We start from the raw sequence: 27,521 nt of genomic DNA on the forward strand, positions 1-27,521 counted from the left end.
TGATATCCAAACCTCACAGCGTTTTACCTCCGCTACGTCGTTAAGTTGTTAGGTGAGCTTAACTTTTTAACCCCACCGTGCAGAGGTTCGCAAACTTGTAGAGACGTTATTATTTTCGTTTACTGTTGATTCAAATAGGAGATGTACAAAGACAGTAATGACCATAGATATGTGACTAGAGGCTAAAAAAACATTTCAAAATAAACAACAAACAAAGACATCATTTGAGTATTTGCTATTCCAAACAAGTATTAAATATAACAATAACCTCGAAAGAATTCAAATCTCAACTGACACTTAAAGAAATCGTAAGATTTCTTAGCTGTAAGACTTTTGTTTTAACTTTTGAGTTAAAAATTCAAATAATTAAGCATAGCTTAATACTAGTTATAAGCAAGTAATTACAATACTGTGAGATTGCTCTTGTGATAAATGCGCTGTTTAATTAGTCAGATTTTACAGTAACACAAATCATTCAGAATTAACAAGTACGTTTAAGAGAGTTATCAAATTTATTTTATCTGTATGTAAATGTGGATAAAAGCACAAATAAATCGTAGAGAGGATGCTCAATTAGTGTAGCAGGAGACGTGGGTTCATTATCAATGTGTAGTTGGCAATCTAAACTTTGGTACCCAACTTGGTCCGTAATCTGTTTTCAAGTTTAGATCTGACATTTGAGTTCACATCTATAATTAAAGGCACTTTCAATGCTACCACCTATTTAATCATTTGCCAATGTTGTGAAGCTATTATTTTTCAAAGGGATACTGACATGTGTTTCAATTATATTCTATTTTTGGTTTTTCAAGTTGAATGTTGTTCAAGGTGTGATATTAATTCCATCTTATTCCCTGTGCGTTGAACGTGTTCAAGTGTTCAAGCGTTCCAGGAAGAGGATAATGGAAGAGAACCGCAAGGAACACTTGTACAGGATCATGTGTGTTATGCAGTCCTCAACAAAACCACTTCCATTTAATCCAAATCCTACGTGATACCCACACAACTCTCCGAACAACATATACTACCTCAAACAGATTGGGCTCCGGTATCCTAACATTTTACTTACTATATCATCAATTTATAAAATTTTAAACTTAAGTAGTCATCAGTGTGATCTATTTTTACTGTTAGAATCGGAATTGACTGAAGCGTGTGTGAGTAATGTTTTCTCCAATAAGAGACCTGTAATATTTGCTGACTCCGTAGGAGACCTACACTTACTAAGCATTCATATAGGAGTTATGAATGCCCGGGAAAACACTTTTTGTGTAGCAGCAGAGAGCAATACTTTATTTTTAATACTAGTAAATTCTCAATGGGGCTTCCTATTGCGTCAAGGAGACGAGCGAGCCGCGCATATGGAAAGTTCACGCGCACTGACTGAACGGCAGTAAGTACTTACTAACCCCCCCCCCCCCACCACTTCAGGACGTCATTGGTACTGTGCGTGCGCAACTCTAAACTAATGCTGACACTAGACAGATATAAGCGGGCATTGACTGACATTTACGGAAAATAGTATCGTATTTTGTACAATTAATTTCTATCAGGTTTTTATATATGAGATAATTCTTATTACAATTGTCTTAAGTTTTTTATTTTAATTAGCACACTATCATATATGTACTATCGATATAAACAATATGGATTGCTAGTGGGGGTCAGAGTGCGCCTCTTGGCCCAATCCTGCCACAGTACGGGGAAAACAATCCCGGACAGCCCCATGCAAGCACGTTAATCCTGCCGCTTTAAATCTTCTCTGTAGTTTTTATACACTTGCTAAAATATGTTGGTTTTCTGGAGCCTTTTTATATCCTCTTTTCAACGTTACAGATCAAAAAGCTTTTAAAGTGATCTATGTAAGCAGATTAAATTACTGTTTACAAGCTATGCAATCAGTGCGACTGTGTATTACTTTTTCCATTGTACTAATACATGCAGAAAACTACTATTTGAGGTAACTATCTCTTTCTGAACTTTGGGTCTAGGAAAATTCCGATTTAAATGGGACTGGAAAAGGACACCACTCCTTGGATACCAAATTATACAGGTTCGTGTTTTTAAATTAGCTTAAGTAATGTTTTAAAACGCTTCAGGGTCGATTTGATTCTATGTTGGAATAGGATAAATATAACAGTAATACAGACTTGTACTAACTTTTGCTGTTCTAATTTTTTTTCATATCATACCCAATATGTAGTAGAACAAAGTGCTTGCGAGTATGCTGTCCCTTCACAATACAATTATACTCGTATCACATTGCCACTATACGGCTTCGAAATGTTTTTAAAACTTATAACGAATGTGTTGGTGGAGTTAGTTTTTTTTTTTGAAAAAAATTTGTATGTGATTATCCCGTGGTTTCTAACTCACACTAACGCGAGTTAATTCACTTACTGACATATAAATTGATGTCACAATGGTATATAACTTTATGTATCTAATATGGACATTTTCATAATATAATTTTAGAAAAAATCCTGGTTTATTTAAACTTTACTACACATTTTTTCTCTATAAATATGAAAATTTGGTAAACCAGTTGCTAGTAATATTACTAGGTTGTGCAACGGCTTGCAAGCATTACGGTAATCAGTATAGTAAATTAAAACAAAACTACTCGTTTTAGAATTAATCTGCTGAACTTTACATACTAACTACTTAAAGAGTAAGGCCAATATTTCCCAATGCATCAAACTGCGAGACATAGAGATTGAATAATAATAATATCTATGTCTACCTGCTCATATTACTATACACTCGTCATGCAATACTTATTATACAGGGAGAAGGGGAAGTCTCAGATCGGCTTCCCAGATGTCCAAACGAGTAAATATAACAGAATACCACTTGATATTATCAAAAATTGTACTAAAAAGTCTAAATTTTTGTTAACTTTTCTGGTTTTTACTTCATCAGGAGGATCTCTCTCAGAGAAAGTCCTTAAACAGTTTTAACTCAACCACAAGTCGAGTTTTAAAACATGAAATTAAATAAAAGGATCTTAAAAAAAATTTGAACTCAAAAGGACCATCTTAGATTACATGACGGAATTTTAAATTTAATTTAATTTTAATTGGATACATGTAATTTAAATTAAAATATATATCTGCAACTTTTCAAAGTCGAATATCTTGTCCATTTTTACGGTGGTACTATCTTCTTATAAAAACCTGATTCCGTAAAAATTTATGAACTAACTAGAAAATGAAGGTGCTACGTGCGTTAAAGGTTATGAATAAACCTGAAAAAATTGTTCAAAAATTTATCAAATAACAAATATCAAATATAATCAATCAAAATTGTATGTAAATTATACGCTTAATGGTTTTTTATATAAAATATTATTTTAAATATACTAAAATTTACTTTTAATTCATAATTTTAAAATATTTGACAAGCCAGTTTTAGTTTTAGGCAAGCAAATACAGAATAAGACTCCTGAGCCATGTATAACACTCCCCGCCTCAGATCAGCCAGTTTAAGAATTGCCTTCTAAGGAACTCACAAGCGATTTTGCTATGTTTTTCTATATGTGGATTCTGGACTCTGTATAATTTCCCTCGAACGCTTTAAGGGAGTTTTACTACAGCATATTAATTTATTTCTATATCACAAGTGTTCTCTTCTCATAGACCTTGCCCCACTATTATACCAACTGTTGCAGGAAACATCTATAACTGCAATGTGTATTTAAATCTGTTGAAACAATTTCTATCGGACTTAACGTCACAGTAGTGAGGTGGAAGCTGCATTTATCGTTAAAACATTAACAATTTCATTTACGGTTTATTTTACAAACTAAGTGACATTTGCAGGAAAACATGTTAAAAAAATGAAGCCAAATATAAGAAGAACAATTTATTTAAATTTATTTCTTTGTAGATATTGTTAAAGACTCATTAAATGTAATCTCTATGGTTAGGGAAATGAGTTTTATTCACATAATATATTATACTAGACATACACAAAGTAAATATTATAATATTCATTATCGTATTTATATCATTTACATAATATTTCAAATGTAAACTTTTTCTATTTAATCATGTAAGGGACCGTTGGTACAAGTAATTAATGCCCAGTTTCACAATTACAGTAACAATCATAAGGAGTTATTTGTGTTGCAGTCTATCAGATACTTATACACTAAAGTAAAGTCTATCAAAACTTATACATAAAAGTTTTATTAGTAGGGTTTAGTCTCATAAACAGGCTGGAATGGTACTCAAAGAGATAGCAAAGCTTTCGGCCTGCAACTGAGTACACTGCAACACAGTGACAATTTAAATCTGTATGCTGTATATCTTTGTATGAAGAGACAAAAACGTCGTTTGATTACCTACTTGACTGACGGAATACCAACTCCTTTGCTCAACGCAAGGTTTATCAAAAGAGCCAAAATTTCCATAAAAGTTATGATAAAATGCTAATAAATATACACGCAATAGATAAGACCTGAAAATAATTTTCTAAACAATCAATTTTAATTTATACTAAATATTAAATAACAAAAGTACGAAATGTAATTAATTTGTCAGTGTTAAGTCACAAAATTTTTTCACAACAGCCAGTATATTGTCACCCCATCACTCATCCACACATGGTCACACGCAGAACTATAATTATCATAATATATCGAGGCTGCAATGTATAGTAGTATAGTAGATTGTGTAATCAGGTATATTAGCTACTATCAATTATACATTTTTATATATATATATATGAAGGGCTCAGGGGAAGAAGGGGCAAGTCAATTTTTTTTTTTTTTTAGTTTGCTATACCAGCGGATAGGTCAGATAAGTAGCTACCTCGTGTTTAAAATTATACAGGAGAAGAAAGAGGCTAGTTAGTTTAAAATCGTATTTAAAAAATATCCATACAGGTTATAAAGGAGGTAAAGTCTGAGCGCTTCAGGCTAAGAAGGGGGCAAAGTCAGCTGGCGAAGTAAACAGGAAATCGTCCTGCAGGCTTTTCGTATCTGTAATATTGATTGTTCTCCAGTATTGATCCGTCAGTGTAGTTGATTTTGAGGTTATGTTTTAATGTTCTGCTGTTGTAATAGTGTTTCTTTGCAGTTTTAAAATCTTTTGTGGTGAATAAATGGAGAGTGAAAGTGAGTATGAAGAGCATAGTGCAGTGAATGAAGTGAAAAAATACGAAGAAGAGAAAACAATTTGGACGTTTAAGTGATGCGAATAAGAAGTTGAACCTTCAGAGCCATACTACAAGGGCCTGATTGCCAATTTAAACATCTCAAATGCTTTGAAAATGTCCCACAACATTGCCGGAAAAGTATTTTGTTGAATTTTAATTTAATGAATTCTGTTGACGAACAAAATACTTATCTTTGTGGGCTTATATCTGTGCAACAAATACAAAACAGGCGCCCTCGTTTAGCTGAAGATGAAGCTAATTTTCGTGATGCAACCTATTCTTACAGAGTCAGATTTTTGTGTGATGAAACAGTAAAGGGAAGTACAGGTTTGCCAGCAAGCATTTCGTTCAATTCACGGAATTGGAAAGAAAAAACTACAAATCCTCCAAAGAGGTCTTAAAAAAGAAGGTAAGGCACCCCGAGACGGTCGAGGTAAGCACAATGTAAGGCCTAATAAACTTTCAGAAGAAGCCAAAACAGCTATTAGTAGAACATAAGGGTCTTTCAAGGGCAGAAAAAGGCCACTACAAACCTGTCACAGTCCAAACAAAATATATTTACCAGAAGAATTAAACATAAAAAAAAATGTTTGATATGTTCTGTATTAAGCATGAAAATATAAAAGTGTCCTATGAAACATACCGTACAATTTTCTCCACAGAATTTAATATATCATTTGGCTATCCCCGCATGGACACTTGTGGCACATGCGATGAGTACATTGCAAAATCAAAAATCTTTAGAAGCAGAAAAATTACATTTAAATGTAAATACAGACACCGATCAAATAGAGCAAAAGGATACTGAACCAAAACGCTTGCGTAATTGAGAACACAGTTCATAAGAAAAAAGCTGAAAGGTTCTATGAACGAAAAAGGATTGCAAAAGCTCATTAGCAGAAAAAATGAAGACCTTGAGGCAATTTGCTTTGATTTCCAGAAAAATCTGCCAGTCCCCAACTTGTCGACAAATGATGTGTACTATAGACGCCAGCTGTCAGTTTTATACCTTTAACATTCACATTTTATCCACTGGAACCAGCGTTTTTTATACGTATCCACAGACTGTTGGTAGCAAAGGCAGTGACGAGTTTTCTCCATGATTCAAGATTTTGTATATAACTTTCTAGATCCCAATGTTAGACGACTGCGCATTTTTTGCGATTCATGTGGAGGGCAAAACAAGAACTGGAATGTTTTTAGATTCCTTCACCAACTGCTACATGAGCAACCACAGATTTGATGAAATCATTGTTTGTTTCCCCATAAGAGGTCAACTCCTTACATGGAGACAGATAAGAATATGGGAGTTATTAAGCAAAAGACTAGAGTCGAGCTACCAAGCCAATGGGCAAGATGTGTTCAGGCAAGCCAGGGTTAAGCCTCGACCCTTTGACGTTGTAGAAGTAAAGCAATCAATGTTTCGGAACTGGTCTGGACTTCTCAATAGCATGTATGTTAACAAGTGCCCCTTCAAATCCAGGCCAATAAGAGAACTTAAGATAACTGGAACTCATCCTCGTTTCATCTTTCATCGAAGCTCCTACAGTGGGCATTTTGATTCTGCAGTGGTTTGTAACCGACAAGTGAAAAAACGAAGGAACTTGGCAGACAACGAATTCATTCTTCCAGATTATCTATATGAAGGTAGGTCTTATAAACGTTTATTAATTTAAGAAGCTTAGTATTAGAATAAGTGTTTTGAGTGAAGGCTCTAATGTTATCGTGCTTTAATCAACAAAACGACAATAATATTCTATTTAACACAGTATTATTTTTATTTTTTTATGAACTGTATTTTTCACTATGTTCCTTGTAATAAGAAATTATAAAGAGTAGGATATGGAGAGGGAGGGATAATTTAGAAAACATTCTGAACCACTCATTTGATTTTTCAATGTAAATGGTTAGTGTTAAATTAAAATTGTATAAAATAAAAATAATGTAATTAATTGTATTCATTTATATAAATTGAATTGTAATTAATTTACATCTCTACATTACAGTTTTTTGTTACATTTATAGATTTGATACCGATACCCAAGGCAAAGTATGAAGATGTGAAGCACTTGTCCAGGTTCTGCGAAAGAGAAGCTAGAGAGTACTTAGAAAACTTGCCATACAAGTAGAGAAGCTGAGAAAGTTGCAGAATGTCATGAATATTTAGTTTGTAATAGTTTTTTAACAATTAAAACAGGTGTTAACAAAAAAATCCACTTTGTGTAGTAGATGACTTAACTCTTTTTTTTCCCTGGACATCCATTTATTTTCTATGACTTACCCCCTTTATAACGTGTAAATATGGAATTTATAAACAATTTATGTTATTTTTAAAAAATCAAGGAAGGTAAGACAATCTAACCTTATAAAATTTTGTAGATTTAAGATAAAAACTGTATAAATAATCTAAAAAAATTAAGAAAATTTTATATAGAGATTTCGATCTTAAAACTTAAAAATCAGTTTCCTGTAAAATCTACAAAAACTGACTTGCCCCCTTCTTCCCCTGAGCCCTTCATATATATATATATATATATATATATATATATATATATATATACCACACACACATACAAATCAATCATTGTAGATACACAATATTATTGTATAGTTGTAAAATTTGTAGTGTAAATGACAGAATAATGGTTCTGAAATCCTGTTTTAATCTGTATAAACCGTTGTAGCTTGGTTTATATCGTCACTATTACCCATAACGATAATTTTAAAAATAAAAAATGAAACTCTGATACCCTATCCGTACAGCATTTGACACAGCTTTCTAAGTAATACTTTACGGAGAACATGCACTTGACAGTAGCAATTACGAAATATCAGTCCACAAGACATCAATAACTGTTATTTATATTTGGTGACGGTGTGTGTTTTTTAATATTTAATTAAAGTTAACCTAAATTTCGAACAACTTCCGAGGACGAAACATTAATAGCAGGGTACGCTTGCTTAGCGCAGGCATTATATCCTACAATCCGAAAAAAGGAGGATACTACATTGACACCCGGTCATCTGTCCCGCACTTGAATATCGTATTCTAGGAAACCGCTCAAGCCAAACTACGGAAGGGCCACGGAATTTCGCGTACTATTAGAATCCGCAACCGAATGTGATAGCGCTATTCGGCATCTAGGAAATCGGACCTTAAGAAATATATAAAACAGCACTGAGACAAAAACCGCACAGCATTTGACACTCCGGTTATTAAATTGTTAGGTGAGCTAATTGTCAAATTTACAGTGCCTCTATTTTGTTGCGGTTCGTTTTGAACTGTTGACTCAAATACGATATGCTCAAAGTCAGTGATGCCAATAGATAGGGGATAGAGGGTGAAACAACTTTCTAACTGAACAACAAAGAAATACATCACTTGAGAATACGCTGTCCCAGACAAGCATTAAATATATCAATAACCTTAAAAATTCAAATCTCAACTGACACAGATACTGAGCTATTGCTATCCAAGGCGCTTTTATTACTGTACACGATTTCATGTTGAAGCCACTAAGATGAAAATTCAGTACACGTTTGTGTTACGTAACCTTTTGTTTTTTTTTAGCTAAACAAAGAAGAAAGTTCTGTAGGCCAATCCTTAATACTAACAGTGATTACTTCTATCATATGAATATAAAGCACTGTAACGGCCTCTGGACGCATACACTGCTAATTTAAGGGGAGGCGGTTACCCCTATCTTTGTTAATTGTTTAACATAGGTACCCATTATCTCAAGAAACTAATGGGACCACATCAACCTAAATTTTTTTATTTACAACATATATAGGTATTTAAGGCAACTACTGAGTTTTTTTTGGTAGCTTGTATCTCTAAAAAATAAATTTTTTAAATGATATTTTATTTTCAAACCCATATTGAAATATCAAACTTGGAAATTTAAGAATTTTTTTTATTATTTTTTTTTTAGGTTTACCTAAATTATAATAGGAGGCATCTCACAAAAAAACTCAAGTAGGTGCCAAAAACTAACCTATCATACAATGTGTAGTAAAAGTTTCAAGTTGATTGTCCAAGTAGTTTCTGAAGAAAACGTGTACCTTTGTGTGCATAAAACTGTTAAAAAAAGTAAATTTTGCGGGGATAAGTCGCCCAAAAAAACGATATATAATTGTACCTATTTAGCTATGTTATATAATATTTTTACCTATATATGATATGTAATTGGTTTTTATAATTAAATGTGATCATTTATAATTAATGAAGAATTAGGCCCTATCATATGCCTTTTAAATATTTAAGAATTATACTATATTGGATGAAATTTGTATATCAAAAGTAACGCGATGCCGGTTAGGCCTAATAGTCATAACGGCAGTGAAAAGATAATACTAAAAAAAATTAATTAGGCATATATTATTTTCCAAACATTTTTGAGTTAAATAGAATACATTTATAAGAGAATATAACAGAGAATAAATTATGAAATAGGAAACTTATAACCCAGCCACAAATAGAGGTAAACAAGTAACAAAAATTATAGAAAAAAAAAGACATGCTCAATTTATTTAACCGTAGCATCTATGTGCATTCCTGGGATCATATGCAGGCTCCTTCTTCAAAATCCTCCCTCAAATCCATCTTCTTTTTTAAATTCCTGGTTTGTCGTCCTTGCTTGTCTTTGAAAGTCACTTATCGCACAATTTGCTCGTCGCACCTGCGCTCGTAAGTCAAAAATCTTTTCATTGCGTCCAATTGTCCTCTTGCAAGGTTCAATGCCTATCTGCTCCTAAAGCATTTTGCATTTTGCTTGCCTAATGTTTGCCATCATTAAAAGTAGAAATAGCATCATTAAGCAACCAAACTCAAGTGTGTTCAATAGTCACAAAATCTTTTTTATTTGGCACTCTAGAACCAGCATGACATTATTTTATTTTTGCCCTTTCATTGACATTCTGCGTCTTATATTAACCGTGTATAACATTCTTCGAAGAAGGTCAGGATTCTGGCTAAGATGCCTGAAAGTATTGGTTTCAAGGCTAACATTATAGCTGAAGGAATGCTGTTCTTCAATGAATGGAATAATGGCTCTTTAGTGTGCTTTGCCTATGATTGTATTTACACCATGGTTATTTATTCTCCTGACGGGCAAAGGCCATGCTGATTGGATTGTTCGCGTCCGTCGAAAGTTTATGAAAATATATGGCCCAAAAGCCGCTGAGCCATTCATGTTCTGTAGGTTATTCAGTATTTTTCCTAATAGCATCTTTCTCCATAATAGGGTTTTGCAATTGATCCAATTATGCCATCTGTTTAGTCTAATTCTTTCCACCTAGTTTGCCGCCGATCAGAAAGTGTTACGCCTTTTGAGTCTCTTTTTAGTTTCCTTAGGCCTCAGGACCCCATTCTTCCATCTTTTTTGAATATGGCCTATACACTCCAGTGTTCTGTATTTCCACTTCACACATAAGGTTTACTTGTTCTGCGAATTAGTTTTTGAAACTATTTGTATCTCCAACTCACCTAAATACTACTAAGATACCTTATATAACATAAAAACCCAATTATACTTATTTACTGATCGGTGAAAAATAGCTAAGGCTCCAGCCTGACCTTCCATACCTCCGCTCGAGCCTTGATAATTTGCCGAACAAATATGCCCTCCATGGTTGTTGTTTGTCCCAAACAATTACAAAATTTTAGATAACACTTCTATGTCCATAAACTTTTCCATGTGGTCAAGCACTTGTACAAGTAACAATTGCCGTTTAGAGTAGAGCTAAAGCCACGCCGTTGCCAGCCAAGTGCCATTCAATTACCTACTTTTTAAGTCGCGTTCGTTCTTACCTAAGGTTTTTATTTTCCTCAACAGCCATCCATCCACAGCAGTTTTCATGGATTCCTCATCCATTAACCTGTTTAGCCTTGTCTTTTAAAAATTTATTATATCGAAACGGTTTTGTTGGAGGTTAGCGGAAGATTCATTACGCCACAATAACATTTTTGCCTGCAGCCCATAATAACCTTTCCCGATAGACCTCAAGTCCATACCACTAGTCTCTAATAATTTTCATCAAATAGAGTCTTTTTTTCTCTCAAATTAATAATTTCCTAGATACTATTAATATTTATGTACATATTTACAATGGCAACAATAAATCTCCATCTCAAAATGCCAGGAGGCCAAAAATTGTTGAGCCAGCACGCACTGTGTAAAAACCACTTTTCCTTGCCAATTCTTTACAAAGTGATGAACTAAAAAGTTGATCTGATAAAATTTGCATGTTAATAATTTCATTGTCATAGTTTTTCATCACAATTAAACATCTCCATACTTATCTATGTTTATTTTCTTTGAAGAGCTTGACTGAGATTGTGTTGACTCATTTCTCAGGGCCTAGGAGGTTAGACTCATCATTTTGGGACATCTCAGTTAGGGTTAGGACTGGCTGGTTTTCTTTTCCTACCCACCAACTCCTTTACGGGGTTTAGCATAACCTACTTTTTAACACGAGGCATATTTATACATAAAACAATCTTCGTGTAGTCAATAATAAATAATCAAATTTACTAACTACACTCACTATATCACTTCAACAAAGCACCAAAAAACAACTATAGCAAAAACAATAAACATAACAGTATAAAGTCCAGAAGCAGAACTCACAATGCTGATGTAAAAACATAGAAGTTAGTTCAGGCCTGCCAACAACAAACAAAAATGCAAATTATAGCACACAAAAAATAAAAGGTCATATGTACTAATAGGTACATAGTTGTGAATAAACGCAAGCACGCTGTCACAAATTTCTTCTTCCTGAAACATGATGTAAGCATATTTTAAAAACTTTTTTTTCTGTAGGTTTACAATTTTTCAAATATACCATTGTAATTTATTACTTATCATTGTTAGTGCAGAAAAAGCCGCCTTAACAATTTTAAAAAAATAAAAAAAAAAATGTGAAAACAAATATTTTTCTGGGGTAACCGCTCCCCTTAAATAACTTTTCCTCGCAATAAAGAGTATTATCCATTTACTATAAACGTTATACTCAAACGTCATACCCAATTTTGGCACACTAAACTCCCCCCCCCCCCCCACCCCCCCCCCCCCCCACCCCCCCCCCCCCCCACCCCCCCCCCCCCCCACCCCCCCCCCCCCCCACCCCCCCCCCCCCCCACCCCCATTAAACTGACATTCCATGCTGCAGATAAGACTTGTACAAAGAGCTAAGTAAGCTGTTATTCCGTACTGCAGATAATACATGCACAATGAGCGTGGTAAGCAGTCATTCCACTTTTGCAGATGGTATGTACAGAGATCGTGGTAAGCTTGCATTCCATACTGCAGATGAGACATGTACAAAGAGCGTGGTAAGTTGTCATTCCGTACTGCAGATAAGACATATACACAAAGCTTGGTAAATTTTAATTTTTTACTGCAGATAAGACATGCACAGAGAGCCTAGTATACCATACTGTTGATTAGAAATGTAATGAGAGCGTGGTAAGATTGCATTCAACAAAAATTTCATACTGCATCTATGACTTTCCCAACCGGAGATTTGATATGTTGCATTAGAGTGATTCATATATCTATCTTAGTTAAAAAAGTGTATACGGAATCATAGGCATTACTAATAAGACACATCATAAACAAAGATTGTAGAGTCATACGAGATTTTAACATGTATTTTTATTTATCAAGTAATAAGAAAAAAATAATTTTAACATTGAGAGGAAATTCAATGTTAAAAGTCTGTGACAATACAGATTTTAATTTATAATACTTACTATCAAATCGTGTAGGGTCTTTTTAAATATATAAGTTTTTTGTTTTTATCATGTTTTTGGTAGTCTGGTTTGGATACAAAAAGTATTAGCATATTTCATGATAGTTTTATCCAAAATTTTGACTTCTTGCACCTTGTTTATAGCTCTCTATAAATTTTAAAATTCTTTCAGATAACATATTATGAACATTTTATGAAACAATTTAATCAAATATATAATTTATTCTTAGTGTTTAAAATAAATTCGTAACCGTAACACAATATTGCCAAAAATGATTTAAAAATTGGTATGTTTAGACTTACTAAAGATTAAGAATTAAATAACAAAACGTCATCCGGAATTTAAAATCTGCAGATATTTTTTGTTTTTTTTTTACTTGAAAAAATTCTTTACCGCGTTGGTATTTTAACCTATGGAAAAAAGGAGAGCATATGCTAATTCTCTAAAAAGTCTTATTCTCTTTGGTAAAAACATAAAAAAGCTGTAAATGTCCCCTTAAGAAAAAAAATCATACTTTTATATTAATATGAATTGAAAATAAAGAGGAGTTGGTTTGAAAAGGTGTATATTGTTTTGATTCTCGTTTTTTTCATAGAAACTGAGCGATGTAAATTAAAAATGTTGAGCATTTTGTAACTAGCTATATAGTTAGTTTGTTATAAATTTGTGGGAAAAGTAATCACGATTTTTAGAACAGTAACCTTTACTACATAAAATATTGTTTCTAACTGTAACTCAGCTATTAGTGTAAGTAACTAACTTTTCGTCAAGTTTAACTAACTTTAAGGAAAGAAGTGCTTAATTACAAAACTTAAATTGGTTTGTAATATTGCCGGATTTCCTGAAAGATATAATTTGAAGTGTTTAAGGTTTATATTAACGACCAACAATTTCCGGTAAGTCGTCAGATACTTAACTAAAATTTTCAGCAGAGTATACATTACCGTATGATTGAGTTTAAATTGTTAAAAGTAACAACTAAAACGGTTTCAACAAAGTAGTACGGAAGCAGCACTTTTATAGAAGGAAATGTTAGTTTATTAATTTTTGTATTAACTTTTTAAAATTAATTTACAACGATTCAATTATAAAGTTTATAAAAATCACGTTTAAACGTTTAATTTATGAAGTGTCTTATTATAAATAACTAAAACTGTAGTAAAGCAGTTATTCTGAAGACTTGATTATTTTGCTGATTAAATTAACTTATAACGAAATTGGGTTTTATAAATTTACTTAAGTATTTTAAATATATTTATTATGAAAAACTTACCCACTGATTAACTGCAATTTCTGTGCTTTGAGTTGCATCTAACATTCCACGAACTTGATTGAACACCTGCAATGATTTCTGTAACACTTTAACTTTAGTGAAAGAATTTATATTGCAGACTAATACAACAGAATACAAAATGGACGCAGTGTTCGACAGTCTTAGGTCGTTAAAAATTACATTTATTGACTGGTGTACTGATTAGTGATTCTAGTTACCCGTGGCTCCGCACTTAATTTCGTATGTATGTGTTTCACCTGTATGATCTCTTCTGGTTTGAGTGAATTATATTTCTAACGCTAATTTTAAGTTTCCCTTGTTGCCAGGGTAATCAAAATCTGTCAACAAGTGTTTATTTATGGCCATTTAAATTTAATCTTGTCCTAATACTTTTTCCATAGTTGATTTTGCTTTGTTTCCAGATCCAGAATATATACACAGGAATTTACAAAAGGGGCGTAACAAATTTCTGTGTCTAATAGTACTCATCATAAAAAATGACGTTCGATATGGTGTGAACAGACCGATACAAATGCAGTTTTTCCAACCCCTTGCCTAATAAGCTTCGCTAACGATCATCCAAAAATTTATGACAGACGTTTGCTTATTCTTCAGCTACTCTTACCTCAAATATAAACTTTAAAAATGCAAAAAGGTTTAAAAAAAGAAGAAACGTGATTCTGTACACTCTGCAGGATCAATTAAGACAACAAAGTGAGTTTTTTTCTTGTAAAATGAAGCTGTCAAGTTAAATTATGCAAAATCAACATCGAAGTCATGATATTATACTGTTTTAATTAGTTTTATTTGAGTTCAGTGTGATTTCTTTTGATTTCTGTTCATTTTTTAATATTTTTCCATATTTTTATCTTTAGTTTTATTTCCACTTACCTAAAGAGAAAGTATTTGTAGGATTTTTAAAACTATTTTTATTTACTTTAGTCACACGTTATGATGGAAAAATGTCTATAACATTCGTATCGTCTTTTTTGTTAACAATATTTTCAAACAATACAATGTGTTGTAAGTAATAACAGTTTGAAGGTTTACAAACTATATTAAAAGCTGGTGCTGTTTTAATTAAAATTAACGGTTTATTTTGGAATTTTGGAAACAGTAAATTCCATTGCAAATAAAAAAAGTGACATAGTGAATGCTATCGGGACCCGCAATAGAAATTTCGTACATTAAACGATACTTTTAATCACTATAAAAAAGCACACAAAGTATTTTAAAATATTCCCTGACGTTTCATACTCTGGTAATTATTTTTACATAAGGAAATGGTGGAGTAGGGCTATTTTATAATTAATTAAAAAATATAATCATTTATTTATTAATAAGGAAAATAATTTATTCAGTGATGGAAATATAACGTTCTAAGATAAAAACTATGAGCGAGCTAGTTTATTTTGTTTCTAATGGCGTTAACCCTTTTCGGCCAGAAGTTATTAAGAACAGGGATAAATAATTTAATTTTGCGTTATGGAATAGTGTGTATTAAAGTGAATGCCTAAAATGTAATCACAAAATTCAGACTTAGGTGGAACAGACCAAGGAAGGTTAGACACATTTGGAATTTATTGCTCAATCTACCCACCGCGTCCCGGCCTCGTATACCATCTCATATTTTACACTGTATAAAATTAAAACAGCAACAGTGTACAGTCACTCCCGGAGTTTTAACTGTGGCGTGAATTTCACAAACAATATATACGCCAGAAAATGTGTACAGTGTATGTTAGTGCTCTTTTATAACCAATAACGTCTTGCTAATTCAAGTTTAGTATTACACTAAGTTTAGTTTCAGTAAGTATAAGCTATATTATTCATTTCGAGATAAAGTGTTCGACTTGGACACAGGGAGTTATGCACCTGTCACTAGGATGAAGGTTTACTGATACTTTTTAAGACTGGTGTTAGACTCGATTAACGGTCGGATTTTTAATGAAATGATGCAGAAGTGTGAATTGTGTCATGCACATGACTCTAGCTTGGTAGGCCTTGGATTTTGATAGGTGAGCCTGAACTGCCTAAATACATTAGTGGGTATTTCATCTCCATTTGATAGTATTATTTTATGTCCAACACAAGGTATATTCTTTAATAAAGTAATATGTGCTCCTCGCTTATTCTCTTGAGTCAATGAAGTATGTAGCCTATCAATCATTGTTGATGCAAGGAATTGGAAGTGCCACACTGATTCTAGAGTAATGATCTACCATACCCTACTTGACACTTAGTGTCGACGTTAGATTTATTGTCCATGGATATTCGCTGAGCCTGCAACCCATCCGGACTCTGCTGGCTTGCAGCTTTAATGACTGTAGTCAATACCAACTACTATAGTTAATATAACATGCTGATTCTATAACATATAACCTTTAATATTGTTGTAATTTCTAAAATCAAGCATCATGAATATTATAAATTTTCATTTATGAATAACACTTACAAAAATATTTGATCACTATCTTTTTTTAGTGAAGACCAAATTACTATCTTAATGGCGTTAGTGGTATCTGAATTAAGTACAGATCTTTCGAAGATGATATGGCAGATTACAGAAAAATGTGTGTGACATAATTTAAATATCCCCCTGTTTTTCCCTGCGGATTTTGTATTAGTATTTATAGAAACAGAATTGTGATAAATGGTAAATTTCTTGACCTATACTGTCACAGAAACTATGGTGCATTTTCCATTTACCTGTAAGTTAAAAAACAACTTCAATGAATATTGGTTCTAAATCATCTCCGCCGCTGAGGTGATTATATTTTAACTGATCTGAACTCGACAAGAAATTATCATGGACAACGTGGTATATATAGACTTGTTTTCCAAGTTTCTCATTTTTGAACTACTAATTAATAAAAATGCAGAAAATTAATTTCATTAAATATTTATGTTCGAAATGGTTATAAATAAAAAACAGCTCCTACCACTCATTTACAGAATGGCTACAAAACAACAGTACTATGTCTTTTCTCACTTCTACAATTAAAATCTTGTTTGTTATTTTGTAAAGAAAGAAAGTAACGGGTTCTATAAAAAATATTTCATTCATTTACTAAAGTTTCAAACCTTCGATATTTATTTACCTTCTCACATAATATTTTAAATACGAACACCATCATTTCATTGCTAACTCACCGCTAATATATTTGGAGGATCCACCAAGTTTTCCAATCCAAGTTACCCAAAAATAGTTCACAGGAGATATTTATATTATAGCCAAATTTACTCCGCTCGTAACTGAATTCGGTCTCAGTTACTGTTTTATCAAACTGTTTATTCCCAACTTTGAGTTTGTCTTTACAATGTGAATTCATACATTGCAACGGCATAGGAATGTGATTTTTTTTTAATTTTTTGGAACAACGTTGCCAATCGGTTAAAATTTGTCATAACTTAGCACTGAAAACCCACCTTTATGAACAAAACTGGTGCATACTGGAACATAAGGTTATCGAAACTCGTTGGTTCCCTTAATTCAATACTTCTAGTCAGTACCAACTAACTACCAATAATTCCCGCTTGTACTCTATCATGCATACATTATCCGCATCTTATCCAGTGGGATTGAAAAGTCCCGAAACGGTTTAATCATTTTTTGTAATTTCTTTTAAAGCAACGAGGCTTGACATATTAATATCATTACCCATAAAACTCCAAATTATACGCAATTGTCAGGTTTTAACCTCATCAGGTGAAAGGCCCCATGAGTTTTAAAGAAAATTTCAAGAAAATTTAAAATTAGAGCATAGTTTAAGATGAACAGGAAATTATAAGTGTTTTAGTAGAACACAATGCTGCAAACCGGACCTAAAAAGGCTTACCCTATGCAAAATAGCGGATAGAAAGAATGCATTGTATCAAAACTGTATTTAAGCCAGTCCAGTTTGAGAACAGTGAATAACAAGATTGCAAAGGAAAAGTGTTGCCCGCAATGGTCAATAAGGCTTCTGCATCGTTGGTAACATAATTTTAGACAATTTTGCACTACATCTTTTATTGAAGTTATTTTCGTTCTTGATTATTCCAAAAGGTTCCCTTTGGAATCTTTTCTTTCACTGGTCACAAACTGGGCTGGATTAAATACAGTTGAAATTAAGTATCTTTAATATCCTTCCAATTTTATAGTGAAATTTAAGGAAGATAGGCTAGTTGCGTATTCCAGTGTGCACCTCGGGAGTCTGCGATATACCGTAAGGCGATGATTCAGTCTAGATTAGAGTCTGGTAGACTAAGTAGCGTTTACGCAGCCTGACGTGTATCCGACAATAGGCTTATAAACATATTTTCTGAGACTAGTATTCTACTTCAACATGAAATTCATTCGGTAACTCGTGTAATTATATTTACATATTTTTCGCCAAATAAAATTACACGCAGAGCATGGAAGGGGTTATGTTTTCTATAGACATAAATAGTTTTATTGTTAATAAATTTTCAATTGGGCTTAAAGTAGAATCATGGCGTTTATTTACGTTGGACCCTAAGAAGGGGAGGAAATAATTTTCTCAAGTTAATCAAATAAATTAAGTTTCGATATTATCAGTATAATGAAATTTTGATTATATCCAATAATATTTTAATTAGCCTAATACAGCTTTATTAAATAGCTGACAGTAGGTAATACCTACAGTATTGATCAATGTGTAGTTTCCAGAAAACTTTAATTTAAATTCAGTTTAAAATTACCTAGATTCTTTTTAACGTTGTCACTGTTAAAATTAGATTAGATGAAAAAAATATAAAAGAGGGAGTATCTTCCATTAATTGCATGCTATGTCGCTTAATCAGATGTACTTCACACTAAGGACCCTTTGTCCTGATTTCACACCCGAGCTATAGAGTTAATTGCCAACCGGCCCATCAAAAGGGCATTACTCTCTAATTCTGCGATGACACTTCAGCAGCGTGTTTATTATCCGATACATTTCATGATATTACCCTAGTTCTACACTAAGGAATAACATATTTTCGTGTCTGTAAACGACCAAGCATACCTGGAAATCTTTGTCGCAACACACAAGTAATTTATTTCAAATATATTTATACATAATCAACATGGAAATTTTGTAACACTCACGCCTGGTTTTCTTTCAATATTAAAATTAATTCATTTTCCGATTATATATCGTAATATTTTTTCAGAGATCAAGAAGATGTACCGACAAAGAAAATTCACACTAAACTACGAGGAGTAATTTATCATTTAAGCTTAGTCAGAGAGTTTTCACGAAGAAAAAGTTTTTACCGACGCACGTCAAAACGCTATTTGGTCGTCACGGAGTTACGGATCCCATATGGATAACGAATATCTGAGTGACTGAGATATTCTATGGAACTCTTCTTTGTCGAAACAAAATTTTGGGGGGGGAAGCAAATATAGACCCAGCTTGCAAACAGTAGCGGACCCAATAGCAAGCCCAGAGGTTTACTTTAAACCTGGAGAAAAATTCCACCCTCTAAGACACTGGTAGGGGTAGACAGATATGTAAGGTAATGTACACACCACTATAGATCTTATTGGTCGCACTATGTAAGTAGCCACTTAACAATCTAGGTAACTCTTTAGTTTAAAAGGCTTGAGAATAAGTTAATGATACGTTAGACAGTTATAAATCCTGCGACGTAGAATCTTAACCTTTACACCGGAAATGAAACAATCATCTTTAACACAAAGTAGTAAAACAAATATATGCACGCAGGATCGTCTACAATATGTAACATTGACATATAAATCACATACAATACTGAATACGACCTTTTGCTGATTCTATAACATATAACCTTTAATATTGTTGTAATTTCTAAAATCAAGCATCATGAATATTATAAATTTTCATTTATGAATAACACTTACAAAAATATTTGATCACTATCTTTTTTTAGTGAAGACCAAATTACTATCTTAATGGCGTTAGTGGTATCTGAATTAAGTACAGATCTTTCGAAGATGATATGGCAGATTACAGAAAAATGTGTGTGACATAATTTAAATATCCCCCTGGTTTTCCCTGCGGATTTTGTATTAGTATTTATAGAAACAGAATTGTGATAAATGGTAAATTTCTTGACCTATACTGTCACAGAACTATGGTGCATTTTCCATTTACCTGTAAGTTAAAAAACAACTTCAATGAATATTGGTTCTAAATCATCTCTGCCGCTGAGGTGATTATATTTTAAACTGATCTGAACTTGACAAGAAATTATCATGGACAACGTGGTATATATAGACTTGTTTTCCAAGTTTCTCATTTTCGAACTACTAATTAATAAAAATGCAGAAAATTAATTTCATTAAATATTTATGTTCGAAATGGTTATAAATAAAAAACAGCTCCTACCACTCATTTACAGAATGGCTACAAAACAACAGTACTATGTCTTTTCTCACTTCTACAATTAAAATCTTGTTTGTTATTTTGTAAAGAAAGAAAGTAACGGGTTCTATAAAAAATATTTCATTCATTTACTAAAGTTTCAAACCTTCGATATTTATTTACCTTCTCACATAACATTTTAAATACGAACACCATCATTTCATTGCTAACTCACCGCTAATATATTTGGAGGATCCACCAAGTTTTCTAATCCAAGTTACCCAAAAATAGTTCACAGGAGATATTTATATTATAGCCAAATTTACTCCGCTCGTAACTGAATTCGGTCTCAGTTACTGTTTTATCAAACTGTTTATTCCCAACTTTGAGTTTGTCTTTACAATGTGAATTCATACATTGCAACGGCATAGGAATGTGATTTTTTTAATTTTTTGGAACAACGTTGCCTATCGGTTAAAATTTGTCATAACTTAGCACTAAAAACCCACCTTTATGAACAAAACTGGTGCATACTGGAACATAAGGTTATCGAGACTCGTTGGTTCCCTTAAAAACTTTACCGTAGTTAAAGGAAAATCAAAGGGAGGGAACACTCTTCCCCTTAAATCATAAGCAGAATACAAGTGGCTAAAGTAGGTACATGCCGTAAAACGCTTTTAATTGAAAGTTGGATTCCAATACCCACATGTGTTTAGTTTCCTGGTCAGCGTAAGTATATTATAAACTGTGGAATCGTAAATAGATTAGGGTGGAAGTGAACTATACTGTCTACACGGTTGTATCCAACTCTTATAGGACAGTAACTTTTCAGTCATACATTAGATATACATTTTATCACGAAACGAAAGCAAATTATCGCTAAATTAAAAGAGCCGAATATAAAAGCTTTATAATCGTAATTAGTTTTAGTTAGTATATATTTGCTTGATCGAGGTATAAGCCTAATATAACTCAACTATGGAACTTGAAATTATTGAGATAGAAAATTAGAGCTAAACAGACGGAAGTTAACACTTTTTTACTCAATTAGGTTTTCAATACTCACATGTTTATGTTTAATTCTACAAGAATTTCGATTTATCTTTTAAATCTAACCATGGAAACTGAAATAATACGTACCTGATATGTTTAATTTTTTTTAATTGTAGGGCTCTATCATATTAAATCATAAATGCTTTCAACAAGAAAGTTATGGCCTTTGATTTTTAAAAATTAAGTGTTAAGTAGCGGGTATTTGCTAGTTTATAATATTTTCTTGATCGGAGAACAAGACAGTCAGCTATGGTCAACATTTTTGCGTCTTGTTTGAATTAGATTTGGTTTCCTCTATCTTGAAGTGCTATTTGATGACCTTTCTAATTATCTTGGACTCATATCATTACACAATAGAATACGACTTCAAGACGCCAAATTTATGTTCAAGCTTCTTAGACATTTTATTGAATCTCCTCATCTTCACAGTTGGTTCGATTTGCGTATCTCTTTTGGAAATTGCTCTCTAGATATATCTTAGGTTACAGGCAAAATGATGGAACCCATGATTATTTTGCTCCTCTGCCTCGATTCCAATACTTTGGCACTAAACCTTCCCCTAAATTTGAAGAAATGAGTGTCGTCCCTTTTATGTGAAGATCTAAAGTTTTTTTTAGTTGAACGTGAGTGAAAACTCTGCCGCTAGTGTTTCAAATTATTCTTGTTATACTTAATATGTTTTATTGCTTATTATATTATTACAAAATCGTTGTAATGTTGATAAATAAGTAATATTTTTAACTTTTCAACCATTTTTAAAACTTAAAGAAAGTTAAGAATATTTAAATTACTTTTAAAAAACTTTCTTATTCTCGCCTCTGTATATGTTAGATGTAAAACGAAATTGTTGTTAGGTAAGTAGCAAAGTGAGCGCGAGAAACCTCTCTCTAGATTGACTCGCGGGGTAGACGACATATTTATGTCACCACTATGATTGATGGATTTCTGATAGAAAAAGAGCAGGAATATTTATGTTAATGTGGAAGCCAGGGAATGATCCAGCCGTTAATGGCAGCAATGGAACATCCGTTAGTACCAAAGGAATACAACAGTAATGGCAGTATTATCAATGTTGAGGTTATAATATAGCAGATTATTAAAAATATTAATATAGTTATGAATACAACACGCTTATTAAATATTAATCTGAGTATAGTGTATAGTACCTCATAGCTCAACGATAATATTAGAATGGCTAATAGGTTGACTAATGCTTGATAAAAATATAATTTCCTTATTTACTGGACTCTCCATGTGTATGAAACACTTATGTTTATTTAATACAATTATCTTAAAATCAAATTGTACAGTTATATTGATCCAAACATTTCACATATTGTGTATCAATTTGAGGATAGTAGTTACATGAATATAGAGCGTTCGTTCGTTATTTTTCGTGCGGAGGTTAGATAACCAGTTTGCATAAGCAGTTGTTCAAGCAAATTTCATGGAGGGATTCATTTAATTATTATTTGTTACAGTGAAATTTCCTGTACAAATCTGGCCAATAAATAATTTCATTTCATTAAACATTGAATCATAAAAAGTACTTGCTTCGCCGGGACTCGAACCCGGATCTCTCACTTGCCGGGTGAATATGCTACAATTACACCACAGATCCCTTACTTTTTACTATTCAATTATATTGTATTTGGCCGTATTTGTCACATATTCGTTTAAATAATCAAAGTAACATATGATCAGAAGACCAAATACCTGTCAAATGACTTTTTTTTACATATACAAAATTTTTACAAGAGTGGCAATAGCCTAATTTAATTTCATTAAACATAGAATCACAAAAAATTCTTGCTCCGCCGGGACTAGAATATGGATTCTGTTAATTTGTAGTTCAATGTTTAATCAAATAAAATTAGGCTATTGCCACTTATACAAATTTAATAAATAAATAAATAAATAAATAAATATATATATATATATATATATATATATATATAGTATATTACACGTTAAATAGTTTATTAATAGGTGTTAAATAGCCATCTGTAGAGAGAACCCATACTTAACGCTTCTGTTCTGAATTTACCACTTATTTAGACTTTTCTGGTTACTAATAAATTACTGTTATATTATTATTAAATGTTCTGCTATGATTTTGACACAAAACTATTTACGTCACAATGTTGGACTTTGGTTATAAGTTTGCACGCCGTCCAATGAACTCACTCTTCGAACGGTATCGATGAGGTTTGTAAAAAATAAATACATGAAATTATTGTGAGGTAAAAAACACCTGAGCTATGCACAAAATGTATGATCTCTCATCTCAATATACATAACTCTATAGAATCAATGTAACTGTGTTTAAGCATCGTATTATCTACAAAGTGGCGTAAAACAAATAAAGTTTATAATTTTCAATACATATTTTTAAATATATAGTCAGGTCAGAACATCCATAAAAATTTAAATATTACCTGGCATAGTACAGTAACTTAACATTTTTATTAATATTAAAAAATAAAATATACTAGCTTTCCACCCTATTTAGTTTGAAAATTAGTTATAATTATCAACTCAGATAAGCAATAAAGTGAGGCGATTAAATTAAATTAAGTCCTGAAGTATAATTACATAAAAACGCAATTTGGAAGAGGAGAAACTAAAGCATTTTGAGACATTGATGTTTAAAAGAAGCCGCATTTCCCTGAATGCGTTTTAACTGCTCCCTAACGGCAGTTTTATGGTAGTTCTCGCGTTCTCTGTACATTTCGTACGTTGTTGTGCTCGTAAATAATCAGGTTTACTCTCGGAAACCTACAAGCACTACCTTCGAGAATCAATAATTCTTAGCACTGTCAACAAAATATCTAATACACTATTATGTTATGTTTGGTTTTTTAAATTATAAAACTTTAAGACTTAGTATATATGTTGGATGATTTGTAAAATTACCAGATTAAAGACTGATTGGCGGAGATTTTAAATGAATTAGCCATATGTCTCTATAAAACAACAATATGAAACTATAAGATACCTTACATTGGAAATCAAGTAAAAGAATTACAAATACGGATTATTATACTGAAGTTTCTCAGTATCATTATTGATACTGAGGAACTTCCAGGGCACAACTTTATCATTGCTTTTTACTTATTTGGTTCGATGGTAATACAAAGCGCTCGATTAAGTTGTCTTTTTATGTCTAGTAAAATACACATTTGCTCATATTTTTATGTTTTCATAACCCAGGAGATTATTGGTGACATTTTGAGAAAATTTGCCTACATAGACATGAGTTAACATCACCACAGGATAGTAAATCACATACTTCTTATTTAGGACCACAGTCATAGTTCCTCTTTGAATTGACCTTTGTATACACCACCACTGGATAGTAAATTATACATTTCTTGTTCTGAACCACAATCATAGTTCTTCCTTGAATTGGCCTTCGACAAAATCACCACTGAATAGTAAATCACATGTTTCTTGTTCGGACCCACAGACATATTTCTTCCTTGAATTAACCTTTGTCAACACCACCACTGAATAGTAAATTATATATTTCTTGATCTGAACCACAGTCATAGCTCTTCCTTCAATTGAACTTTGTCAACATCACCAATTGATAGTAAATAACATATTTCTTGTTCGGACTTGTCATAGTTATTCCTTGAATTGAGCTTTCTCAACATCACCACTGAATAGTAAATCACAAACTTCTTGCTCGGACCCACAATCATAGTTCATCCTTATATTGACCTTGGTCAAAATCATCACTGAATAGTAAATCACGCAATTCTTGCTTGGAACCACAGTAACAACTCCTTCTTCCACTGAACACGAAATAAATATTTCAGAAGTAGTTTAGTGATACATTAAAAATTCGGGTTTATAGTGTACTTACTTTCTCTAGACATTCAGGTTTGGTACTGGTATTCATCACCCTCAATAAAATCTGTTCTACTTGCCTCTGATTGGTTTAGTGGCCGGACTGAATATATGATGTAAATTGAAACAAGATCTTACTGTCTCCTATTTTCGAATTTCTTATTCGTTATGATCTTTTTATATTTGTATTGAAAAATAGGATTATAAAAAAATCAATTATCAAATACGACTATTAGATATCTGACAATAAGTTATAACTATATTTTAGTAATTCATAAGAATCGTTTTGACTTATCCATTTAAGACCGCATGAGAAATGTGACGAAATGCGGCCAATTTACGAATCGTTCCATTCAATGTGACATGGTAATCCTGAAGATCGATTCAGTAGTCACTTAACATTTAGTGTTTCAATTAATACTTAGGAGTATAGGTTTTCTTTTATAATATAATAATACGGAAAGTAAATTCCGTGCTTTCCAAAATCTCCGTTTGTTCCACATTGTACTCGGTTTGCACAACAAACAAATGAGGATTACTTTTCCACCCGAGAGAAGTTAATCCACTAAAACAGAAAGTCGTAATCCCGTTACATTTCAACATTATCATACAGGTACTGTCACAGCAACAATACATTTGTTATACACAATTATTTGGTACTATTTTCTGATAAATATGGTATTAAATTTATGACAAAATCTAGATCAACGCCGCATATATTTAGTGTGGTGGTAAGGGTTGATTCTATGCAAATTTTGAGTTTAGCTCTAGTTCAGTTTCTGGAATCTGGAAGCAGTGACAGACTTGTCTTCTGGTAATCTGGAACCAGGAAAAAAGTTTGCGATGAAGAAGCGTGAACAAAATGAAGTTTTTACATTGTTTAGAGACACCAGATCCCCAGAAAAAGTTTTGGATTTCTTCACACGAACATGATTCAAGAGTATGATGGCGTCAGATTCCAGACCCTGCACTGAGAGGAAGGCAGTACAAAAAGTCTGTTGTATTGATCTTTTTTGGATATGCGACGAGAATTAATGTTGAAATCAGTGTTTTATTAATTATGTTTTTGTGTTAATTAGTATGTTTTCCTTCAACTACTACTATATGGATCTCACGAAAGAACTTGAGAATTATATTTTCAGAATTGTTTTTCCTAACCACTTCTCATTAGCTGTGATTTTCATTAGGAATTTCTGTCAACCAATCGTAATTAGTCGATTTAAACATTTACTAATTTTTATACAGTATAGAGGAGCGGTCTCATGTCTGGATAATATCTTTGCCAAATTCTCAAGGTCTCGTTTTTAAAGGAATTTCAGTTTTCCGGCCACTCAAAACATACTACATAACAATGTAAAATATCTGAATAAAGACTCATAGTTTATGTGCAGGGAGACGGGAAAACACTAAGTCGAAATTCTTCAAATATTTCATTGGTCAAAAAGACATAGTTTTTGATCCCGTTAAAACCGAACATAGCTTCTAATGCAAAGTTTTCTAATTTTGTGTCTCAATTTAAACTTCCAAAATTATAAAATATTTTGTCATTGACTTGTTTTCCTGTTATAAAATATTCTATATTGTATCATGACAACCTCTGGTTGATCAATAAATGCAGAATCATATACAAAACAAATAACACTTGAAATAAATTATTAAAAGTGGTAGTAGAGTGTATATTATAATTAATTTTGGTTAAATTATCTGCCACATAAACATACATTATCATTTATTATGGCACAAGTGGAACTTAATGGCCATTGTTAATTAAAATTTCTTATTCTTATTATTAACATTGGTATACACGAATTAAAGAATTTTTAAATATCTTTTCAAATAACAATGGTGACCACAATGGCATAGTGATAGAATAATTGTATGATACCAACAATAAAAAGTGTTTATTCGTTGTTCTAGGAGATTACATTCTGTTTAGTTGACGATCTGGCATGCTGCAGGAATTACCTCCGCCATTCACATTTTACCTGAACAAGTACACGATAGTGAGCCGATTGTCAGCGCACTTCGCTATCCTGGGCAGAGACAGCCAACACTTCACAGGGTTCATGGTTCAGGCGCGAGACGA

This window comes from Homalodisca vitripennis, chromosome 6, assembly GCF_021130785.1.
Source record: "Homalodisca vitripennis isolate AUS2020 chromosome 6, UT_GWSS_2.1, whole genome shotgun sequence".
Classification (NCBI taxonomy): domain Eukaryota; kingdom Metazoa; phylum Arthropoda; class Insecta; order Hemiptera; family Cicadellidae; genus Homalodisca; species Homalodisca vitripennis.